Below are 7,575 nucleotides of genomic sequence, written 5' to 3'. Positions count from 1 at the left end.
AAACAAAGGGTTCATCCTGCCCAGGACCTTATCTCAGAAAGGAATTGTAAGAACGTGGAGAATCCATTTACATTATCCAGTTGTCAAATTCCATGTACTGGGTATGTAATTCAAGAGAATATTATCCTCTGAAAATTTTAGCTTTTGTCACACATTTATATAATTCACTACTTTCTCCCAAAACATACTAAGTACAGGATGTTGTAAAAACATGTATTTTAAAGAAGCATTATCCTTATTGCATCTCCAACAAAATGCTGTCATAGACAATCCTTTTCTATACAAAATTTCTGGTTGGTAATGTGACAGCAATGGCCAGTCTCTATTTCTGTCCCAAGCTCCTGGAATTAGAGTTGCATGGAACATCATGGGTACTGGCTATTGATTTTCCTATACCACTCCCATGGAGTTCACCAACCTCTTTTTAAGGTCATCAGAGCCTTCAATTATCATCACATTTTGTCAACTCCATGAAGTTCATCTTAATTGGCTATTGTGTGAAAAAGTAGCTTCTGTCTGTTATCAGGTATTCCCAATCCAGGACCTTCCAAATAAACTGGGGAGGCTGGCCTATGGAAAGGAATGCCCAGCTGGTTTACCCTTAGTCCTCACCTTAAGGAAAGGGACACACCATTTGTTCCACAAATATTTTGACCAGCTGTAATTTGGGGCAAGGAGTGTGAGCACTTGGGCTAATATTTGACCTGCACCTGTTTTGTGCCTTTTAGGATGGCAAAACCTACCAACAGCAATTCATAAAATCCATGCATGAAAATGGGTTTCTTGCAGCATAACAAATTGTGAAAATTAGTTCCTTGCAGCACCTCTTAAGATGAAGCAAACATTTTTGCAAAATATCTTTTTGTAGCAAGAGAATCATTCAGATTTGTTTAAACTGCTTTAATTGTGTCTTGTAAACTACCTTGAGAACGTGCAGGACAAGAGCTCCCAGGACTGGATGGCAAGCATTTATCCCCAGGAGTCCAACTCAGTATAGCACCTAACAAACTCCATATCTAATTTTTTTCCTAGCGTTTTTTCCTGCAGGTGCAGGCTCTGCTTTTTTCAGATCAACTGAATGTTGATCCTTTTGGTTGCAACAGGAATTGACTGACCAGCTTGTCGCCTGAGCCTGATGTTGTGGGCTGAAAGAGAGTGACTGGCCCAAGGTCACCCAGCTGGCTTTCATGCCTAAAGCAGGACTAGAATTCATGGTCTCCTGGTTTTTAGCCTGGAGCCTTAACCACTAGACCAAACTGGCTCTCTACAGACCTAAGTGAGAAACCTGGAACAATTAGTCCTTGGAAGGCTGGCGTCTCTCCCTCACAGACCCATTCATCTTTCTTTTTTTGAGAAAGTGACTTGCATGAAAGGCCTTCAGTTGCACTGAACATAATAGGCAAAAATATTCCTGAATCCTGATTGCTCCCCATGTAGAAAGATGGGCAACAGTAAAACAGAAAAGCTTCAAACATGCAGCAGCACATTTCTGAGGACAATCTTGCACACCACAGACCTTAAACTTTTTCCAAAATCACAGATCCATTTTCCCTTGAGATGAAGGTCTTGTCACACTTATTTGTTCCCCAGTTGGTAGTCCTACAATCTTGGATCAAAACAACAAATTCACATAGTCCCATTTTAAACAAAATAGTCCTTACATTTCATCTTGTTTGCTTGGCACACACATTTTCCTTCTGCTATAAAGATGTTTTACTTTCCACTAGTCTTTGGCAAAATCGATAATCAAGTATGTTTCCCGCAGACACTAATAGCTAGAAGATACTAGCTTTGGAAGACTGATGGCCATTAGCTATTGAACATTCAGTTGGAGCAGCCAGCCTGAGAGAAACAAACTGGGGCTGGAAGAAGGTTGCCCCCCCAGCTTGCAGGATTTTAAGTAACTTGTGTTGGAAACACAATCGTGTCAACCTTCTTGACCTCTTTCATTGAAATCGACAGGATTTGAAAGGGCAGCATTTTTGTCTTCGATGCTTTGGCAATGGGCTGAGGTTGAGAACTCAGAGCGAGTTCACAGTTTCCCGGACTTTCTCCACAGATTCTCAAAGGAACTCTTCAGCAGTGGGCAGTTCCCACATTTGGCAGCTCTGCCAGCGGATGGGAAGGTTTTCAAAACCCCTTAACAGAGACTTCGAGCAACGCCTGAAATCGCCTGCAGCGATCCAGGTGAGACAGTAGAACGGGGGGGGGGGGGGGGGAGCCTTCTCCTCTCTCGTCTGGATTCTGGATCCTACTAATGTTGGTTCTAGAAAGTCCCTTTTCAGCGGCATTTCCTAGGAAGTGAGCCAGATTTCCGACAGAGGGCGACAAAAAACTGCTGTTCCCTACTCGGATCGCTTCCAGCTCTGCCCCCTTGGGAAGAACTTACGGAGGGAGCTGGGGGGGGGGGCGAGGGATCACTGATTTTCCTCTCACACCTTCTCTTTACAACCTTCTTTACTGGTTCAGCCAGTAAGAAAAGAAACAATAAATGATCAAGCCCGTGAAACAATTAAATCTTGTGGACTCTGGAAACTGGTGTGAATGAAGGGCCCTGGTTCAGAGGACCCCTGGTGCTCGGGCGAGAGAGATCGGTTACCAGAACCTTTCTAGACCGGAGCCCCCCTGGCTGAGCGCAGGAGTATGACAGGTGCGCCTATGGTGCTCGCACCTCCGCCTTCCTCAGATCAAAGTAACGCGGAGCCAAGGCAGGTTTGCCCAGCTGGAGATGCCAGGCGGGGTGGGGTTGGGGCGGGGTGGGGCGGCTTTCCCTCGAGAGCTGGGCTGTTTCAGCTGACGGCGAAGTGACCGGCTGCTCGGGTGCGCGCATTCCGTTCCCCTGCACCTCCGTCGCGGGGCTCGGCGCGGACCGGGATAGGAGGGCGCGCGCCCAGGACTGCCACAGAGGGCTGAAGAGGAGGAAGCCACGGGAAGGCTTGGAAGGGACCGCGGCCGCTCTTGCGGCTGCTTGCCTCAAGAGGCTTTCGGGCTTCAGAGGAATCTCTTTCCTCTCCCCACGCGGTGATAGGAGATCCTCGGGGTGGCCTCCTGTCATAAAACGTGCTTAGGATGAGAATCGTTATCTTAGCGTTGACCTTGAATTTAGTCGAAGGGGAAGACTGTCTGGCTGGAATACTTTCAGCCGATTGCTCTGGAGATATCGCTGAAAATCAGAAGGATCCGAATTCACCTGGGCCGTGTTCGGAAAGCAGAAGTTTTACTCGGGCGCTGATCGGAAAAGCCGGGTTTCTTCCGGAGAAGAGTTTCCTTGCTTGAAATCCGCTCACCTGGCTGAGGGCACCTCGTCGGCACCCCCACCCCAGAGTTCTTGCTCTGGGTCATCTCAGAGTGAGGCACCCCATTTCACCCGCGGCCCAGCTTCACAGGCTGGGCAGCCGAATCGACCGCGGACCGGCTGAGCTTGGAATCCAGGGCTCCCGCATCCAGGCCCGCCACGGCCCCACACCGGCTGCCAAAATCCGGTGGAGTTCATGATCCTCCTGGGAGGCTTCCCCGAATAAGAAAGAAAATACAAAGATCGTTTAGTATTTCTCGCGCTGGAAAATCGTGCCCTTTAAGCTACGTATGCGCGAAATAAACACTTTCCAAATTGCCCTTGGAAATTGGTTTATCTCTATGAACCTTCCCTGTATAACTTTTCTTAGGAACCCGATTGAGCATTCCGCATTTTTGTTCTGGATAATTTGTTATTCTCTTTCTTAATAAGTGACTATATACACGCGCGCGCGCGCGCGCACACACACACACACACACACACACACATATAATCGCTTGCTAGTTGGACGTTTTTCGGACTAGTCATTCATGCTCAAAGATGAGGGTCAGGGCCGGGCCAAGGCTATTATCTGCCCCGTCCTGATCTTTTCCATCTGTTTAACTTGGAGGAAAAAGAAAGTGGAATCCCTCGTAGAACAGGAGGGGCGGCAATCATTTGAGGTATGCTTGGGGTGCAGAACAAAAACTCAGGGCGCAATCCACCCACCCCGGAGTTTCGTTCATTTTTAAAAAATCGCGGAAAACAGATCCTGGGAATGAAGCCCAAAGGCTGGCAGTCGAAATTGCATGTTCTTTGAGAGGGCTTCTGCGCAATGCCAGACCGACGATATCCTTCAACTGCGTGCAGTCGGGTGCTCGCTGAGTCCAATCAGAGCCACGGTGCTCGAGAAGGGTCTGCTGGAGGTGACGGTGGCAGTAACGCCACTGAATGAAAGAAACCCATCCTGATACCAAGCGCGCAGGATTCTCCACTCCGGATCCTGTGCTCTGGAGTACCCACAGCCTATCACAGCAGGGGTGGCATTTCTAGCTGCCTTAGCATATTTAATGAGAAGGAAGGCGTTCCTCAGAAGGCTGCAGCCCTGAACGATCCTCGCTGATGGAGCCGGTTGTTCTCTCAAGGAAGGCCAAGGAAACCTTGAAAGCTGCAATCTTATTCAAGCTTCCTTTGCCGTAAGTCCCATGCGAAGCGATGGGAGTTATTGCTAAAGAAAGCAGCCCGACGCGCTGCAGGTCTGAAAAAGGCCACCATGGAAGGAATTTGCCGAGGATGCATCTCGGGCCTGACTCGTTTTAATTTGAGGCACCCTGTACTGGTGCCTGCTTTGCCATCCTCGTTCTGAGCCCTTACAAAAAAGACACCACCACTCCCTTCTCTCTCTGTAGGTATGTAAAAACCTGCTTGGACCATTTTGCCACTTTCAGTCATTTTATCTCTGTAGGGTACGGGTGTAAGTAACATTTACAATAAGAAAGAAAGAGAGGAAGCTGACTCGGGACACAACCCGTCTTGAATCGCAAAGAGACCTTTTTTTCCAGAAGCAGATGACTGGCGAAGGCTGTTTTCACGTGCCTTTTCAAATAAAGGTTTCATTTCCTCCGCCCATCGCCTGGGCTTTTCAGTCCCCCCGCCGCGTCCCCGATCCTGATTTCCAGATAACCCGCGCTAGTGTCCCAGGCAATCCTTCCTCGGACCGGGCCTGTCGCTGCCACAATTCATTAAGCCCTTTCCAGCAGGTTTCCCTTAGCTTCCGCCGAAAGCCGCCGCGGTCCTGCGAGGCTGGCTCCGGCCGCCGGCGGTCAGCGCGGGGAAGGTTAAGCACTCCCCGACTAAAGAAGCGTTTGCGCGAGGGCAGGCGAGGCCCCCGTGAGAAAGCGTGCAACTGGGAGGCCGCCACAAGACCCGCGGGAGATAAATTCGTGCAGGGAGCGACCGAGGGCGAAGCTGCGGGACCCAATCCCACTCCGCTCCCAGACCAGAGTAAGGGGGATAAGCAAACCTAACACCCACAAGCGGCTCCAAAACCCCGTGCTTCATTATACCCAGATTCTTTAAATAAAAAGGAACTGTATAGATAATAATATTCACAAGGGGGTCCAAAAATATGTGGCAGATTACACCTCTCCTCTGTGGAAAGCCGGAATCATAAGCAGAAAATGAGGCAGAAATGCAATTCCAAGGCTTGAAGTAAAGTAATTCCTTGTAACAATTTAATTTTTAAGGACGATAATCAAAACTGAGTTTGGACAATAATATTTGGGTTTTGTGTGGTTATACTGCCTGGCAGCAAAATGTTAGGTGATACCTCTCAGTTGAAAGGATATTAAATTGATCTCTCCTCCCCCCCCCCCCCCGCCCCCAACACTCTTCACCTACTGTAGAGAAGAGCCCAGTGAACAGGATATCCAGACCAGCCTGTCTGGAGGGCAGCCCTTTCTCCAGATGCCACCTGTCTTGCCTCCTTTGAGGGGAGGGGCATCTGAGGAAGAGTGTCCAATGATGTCAGAATCTTGGCAGGAAAACCTTGGAAGGGTTCCTCTTCAGCTCCCTTGTGCCCGAGCTCTTTATGCAAGCCCTTAGTTTCGGATGACTGATGACCAGCACTGATAGCGAAGGGCAAACAGGAGTGGGGCAGTCGGGCCCAGCTACTGCCTAGCTGCTCTCTTTTGGATTAAGTTTCTGGACCATTTTCAAAGGTGGCAGTTCCACACATTGCAACCGTCCAGACTGGAAGTTACTAAAATGTGAGTGGAGGTTGCAAGGCTTATCTTGGCCTACATGTGGCCTTAATATCAACCTAACCTCATAAAAGCGACTTAAGCTGCCTGAATCTCATAGCCCTGTAATGACAGCGCAGAAGCCAAGAATGCTCACTAATTGATCCGTGGGGACAGGATGTCTCACGTTTCCTCTTGGCCTGGGGTAGACCACGAGGTTTGAAGGATTGGGATAGGTAGGTCAATGTTACCAGAGTGTGAAAAGTGGTTGAAAGCTGTCTTTGTTCAGGTAGAGCAGCAGCTGATACAATTAATGAGGCCACTTGGGTCAATAACTGTACAGGAACACTCACACTATGCAGCTAATTGTGTGTGTGTGTGTGTGTGTGTGTGTGTGACTCTTTCCCAAATAGGGTGAATCCCACTTCACCAGACAGATGAACCACTCATACGCATTATCTCTGACTTGTCTAATCAAGTCTCAGTTTATTAGACTTCACCTGGTGTATTTTCTTGTCAGGCAAGACTAGATCACTGACTGCCACACCTATATTTGATGAAAAGGAGAAGTAAAGCTGGGTGTCACCCGCGTATGAGTGACTCTTCAATCCTCATCACCAGATCACCTCTCCCACTGGTTTTGTGTGAAAAGCAGGGGGGAATCAAACAGAGCCCAGAGAAACCACAAAGCTGAACTGCCATGGGGGTGGGGGCAATTTCTAAAGGAATTCCAAGAGTGGAGGCAATTCCTAAAGGGTAGGAATTGTTGGGAATAACTTTTTGATATATTACAAATAAAGCACTTTCGTATTCCACCCATTTCGTTCCTGTGTCCCCCTGCATGGGACAGACTCCTGCACCTGTCCTGCAGGTGACTGCTAACAGTCTCAACCATCTTGCCAGATGCCAGCAGTGGGAGTCTCCCCCAGGGAAAATGGCTTCCTTCCGAGGAGAAGAGCCAGAAAACGACGCACGTACCCGTGTTGAAAAAGTTACGGCTGCTAGAATAGGGGACCACTCCTCCCTCCCTCCCTCCCTCCCTCCCTCGGAGGAGCGTCTTGGTGCCGGGGAGGCGGGGGGGGGGCGTCCGCTGCGGCGCCCGGGGTCTCTGAGTTGGAGTCAGCTGGAGGGGGCTGAGCTCCGAGCCCCACTCGGGCGGAACCCAGCCAAGCCCTGCCCCGCTGCACCTCCCGGGACCTCCCTTCCAGGCCGGCTGGACCAGGAACTGCCGGCAGGAGCCAATGAAAGGCCGGGGCCGCATCGGCGGCACCTCTGGCTTGACATGGGAGACGCATCAAGTTGAGCCGAGCTGAAACGGGGTTGCGGTGCTTCCTTCCCGGCCGGCAGACATGGAGCGCTAGTCCGGCCTCGACTCCGAACTGGCCCAGGAGCTCGGCTCGCCTCTCTATGCGCCGGGCCAGCGGGCATCGGCGTGCGCCTCTCCTCGCCGGCCATGGGTAAGGGGCAGGCGGTTGGGCGGCGGCGGGAAGGAGGTTGAGCCGGTGGGCCTTTCTGGCTGCTATCCCGAAGGAGGAGGAGGGGTGGGTGGGAAGCAGCCAC

Source organism: Python bivittatus, unplaced genomic scaffold (genome assembly GCF_059951505.1).
Source record: "Python bivittatus isolate LINGU-HERP-01145 unplaced genomic scaffold, Pbiv_v1 ctg000960_np1212, whole genome shotgun sequence".
Taxonomy (NCBI): Eukaryota; Metazoa; Chordata; class Lepidosauria; order Squamata; family Pythonidae; genus Python; species Python bivittatus.
This window is presented reverse-complemented; position numbering follows the sequence as displayed.